Source organism: Dioscorea cayenensis, chromosome 4, assembly GCF_009730915.1.
Source record: "Dioscorea cayenensis subsp. rotundata cultivar TDr96_F1 chromosome 4, TDr96_F1_v2_PseudoChromosome.rev07_lg8_w22 25.fasta, whole genome shotgun sequence".
NCBI classification, from domain to species: Eukaryota; Viridiplantae; Streptophyta; class Magnoliopsida; order Dioscoreales; family Dioscoreaceae; genus Dioscorea; species Dioscorea cayenensis.
In genome coordinates this window covers 7,110,975-7,114,491 of record NC_052474.1, presented here as the reverse complement: position 1 = coordinate 7,114,491, position 3,517 = coordinate 7,110,975, and the positions used below count along the sequence as shown (strand labels likewise).

General features: G+C 35.7%; 1 long non-coding RNA gene across 1 annotated transcript; it reads left to right on the top strand.

The window, feature by feature from the left end:
• The first annotated feature begins 2,538 nt into the window (after nt 1-2,538).
• Nucleotides 2,539-3,192, top strand: LOC120259255. The gene is made up of 2 exons (XR_005536084.1): nt 2,539-2,726; nt 2,958-3,192. It is a non-coding gene; the product is annotated as an uncharacterized LOC120259255 (long non-coding RNA).
• Nucleotides 3,193-3,517: the final 325 nt, after the last annotated feature.

Sequence of the window (3,517 nt, the reverse complement as noted above, 5' to 3'; positions counted from 1 at the left end):
GCGTTAAGGCGACCGAGCAACCCTTAATGTACCACAGTTTGGTCTTCTTCCCGACGCGATCTATCTTGCACTCAGGCGCAGCTTGTGGAATATCCTCCATAAGCCAGCTGTGCGTCGCTCTGCGCCCATGCGTAGTCGCCCATGGGCTGGTAGATCATCGGCGTAATCAGCGATCCGGTTCGAACCCGAGCATGATGTATTTGGGAAGAGGATCGTCCCCATGAGTACACCATCGGGAGTTTGACAAAATTATCTTCTTCTCCCTTCTGTCGAACAAGTTGCACCAGTGCTCTTGATGGAGTCTCTGTGCTCTCGTAGGGTCTTTGATAGATCACCGACCTTCGAGCGGCGACCGGTTTTCTTCTTCCGAAAGACCAGCTGCGTCGCCATCGCAAGCAGCGAGACCAAGAACGAGGGCCACATCTTGAGGTCCGAAACTCGGCGAGCTTTCCCCGATCCCCGAATTTATTGGTGCGACCATCGTACCTTTCGCAAAAGAAGAATCAAGAAGGGCCCTCTCTTGGTATATGGCTTCCAGCTCGATGACGCAGCAAACGGTGTCCTTCGAATAATCTCCCGATGTCGAGGGGTCATGTTAACTTTCAATTCGACTAAGGTCTCCTGGCCGGGTGTCAAATAGCAACGCCCATTAACTAGGTTGACCGCCATAATCACAAGCCTGCAGTATTGACAAAAGTTTAAGCGGAAATATAAGGTTTTAAACGGTAAACTCTCGGTTATTAAACGAGAGATATAAAATGTTAAAGCAGAGACCCATTTTGTTAAGCAGAGGCGAGAATACTTGAGCAGACAACAAATGTTAAACTGTAACATCTCATTTCTTAAACGTCAACCTCATTTGTAAAGCGCAACCATATCAAACGAAGCGGAAATGTACATTATAAATATTACACAAATCATAACAATCGAAAAAACTATTTCGATAGTGTATACATCTGAAAAATGCAAAACAAAACAAAAACCCTAGCCGAGAAATCTCCCTGCAGACTAACAAAACCCCAGTAGAAATCCCCTGCAGACTTTCGATATCTTCCAACAAAAAGCAGGAGCACAAAAACAAAACCGAAAAAAATCTTTCTTTGAATGAGCAGGTTAACATAAAACCATACTCAATACCTTAGATTGCAAAACTCGATGAAATGCCAACTAGTTGCGCAGGGGGACTTCTCCCTCGAGATACCCGGGTGGAAAGGGAAAAAGGCGATGAAAATGGCAATTACGAGAGGCTTCACGGTAGAGACAACTTCGGAGACGACTTGAAATGGAAAAAGCAAGACGTGAGTTGAGAAAAAGCAATTAAAGCGGCTCCAATAAATTGGTCTCTCGGGTTACCCTCACGGAAAACCCCCACTTCCTCTCAAATGCATGAGATGGCTGCATCCCACGACTCCCCATGCAAGGGCATTTTTCAGTCCAAAAATTTTGAAACTCACTCCGTTCACATCCGTTACTGGGGTTTGGGGTTTGAAAAACATAGACTTTAAAAAGGAGGGGTTTTTGGGGATTGCAAAAACTAACGGGGTGTTTTTTTGGCAATTTTACAAACTTAAAGGGTTTTGGCAATTTCCACTTTTTTACCAAGTTCTGACCACAGCTTTTAAAAAAACAAAATTACCTTTGTTATAATTAAGAGGCTCCTAATTTTTAAAAAATAAAAATAAGGAGGCTTCTAACCTCAATTAAAGAACAAAAAACTATTTTTAAAAAATATGAAGAAACCCGATATTCTAACTCTCAATTTTTGAATTGAGAGAAATAAAATACCAACTCTTCTTGTAAAGATAATTTTTCTCTTATAGTCTCCCTATGATAATCTTAATTTATATATATATATATATATTATAGTCTCAATTTTTTATGGCTTATATGACCGCCAAATTTTATGAGACTAACTTTACTATTGGAATATTGTAGATGTTTATATATACAAACACACAAAAAAAATAAAATAAATAATTATTAGCATTCAATTTATAAAATTGAGATGATATTCTCCTGATTCCTCTGTCCCTTTTAGTGTTTTCACATGGCACATGTGTTTCACCCTGATTTTACAAAGACTCTAATCAATCTAAATCAAATCTAATCTAATTTTTTTTTTTATAATATCATATTAAAGGTAATATAATTTTTACAAGTTGATAATATTATTTGCACCATAACAAAGGGATATTGACATTAGTGATCCCAATAATAATTCAGGTTCTGTGATTAATTAAATCCAGTTAATATGAATTTTTATATTATCTCTAATAGTCTTTTTCATGAGTGGAATTGTTGACATATGGAAAAAATAAAAAGTATATACTCCATAATAATACACCACAAACCATATTCCATTTGGAAAAAAATGAAGGCATGAAAATAATTAAGCATCTAATGCTATGGAAACTATATATTATATTCGATCTCTTTTTTGGCAATTTGATTAGGTTCTGATTCTCATGATTGCAATGGGGATTTGTATGCATTTCTAGTGCTATAAATACTAAATGCATGCATAATGAAATTCATCAAAGCAAGTAAAGCACAAGAACTTGAAACTTTATTTAAAAGCTCTTTTGTTTAGAGAGATGGCATCAATGAAGGCCACTAGACCAGTTGGGATCTCTGATAGTAGTACCAAGGGAGCTGATGTTAAGGCCCCTTCAGCATCTAAGCAGGCTCCCAAGAAGACTGAATCCAAGGCTTCTGAATCTAAGAAGGTTTATTTTATTTTATTTTATTTGTAGGGAGTGTTTAAATTCTTGAAAATTCAAAATAAATTCAAATATTTTTTTTTTTTTATAAAATAAAGAGATCAAGATTTACTTAATTACTCACCTCCCTCAAATTATAATAATAATAATAAGTAATTTCAAAATAAATGTTTTTTTTAATTAATTTATTTATTTTCCCTGCTAACTCTGATTACTAATGATGGTGGGTGCAAGCAGGCTAAGGGTGGAAAATCATCAGCCAAGAAGAAGTGAAAAAGCTGGAGGAAATTGAGTGAGACAGCTCCAACTTAAATAATGTTTAGGGCTTGAACCTTTAATTTGATGTTTATTTCCTTTTATGTGATGTTTGGAAGGGATGATCATTATGATCTGAACTCAGTGTGGTGTTGTTGAATGAAAATAATAATAATAATAATTTTAATAGAAATAAAAATCTGGTATTGAAGTAGTATCATTGTTGTCATGTTCACACACAGATCTGCATTCATTAATTATATATCAACTCAGACATCAGAAAATATGAAAATGAAGATTAAACTGAAAAAGTTCATTAATTTCCCAACATCCTTATAAGTAAAACAACGGCACAATTGAAATATAATGAGATTAAGACCACAAGTTCTTCATTATATATATATATATATACATCATCTATGACAGAAGATCAACAAGACTCTGGCCTGATGTTGAGTATATATATGTTCTATTGAAAACTATTGAAACTGCAAGCTGCTAACATGTCAAAGAGAGGTGGACTGAAAGAACTGTATTTGCTT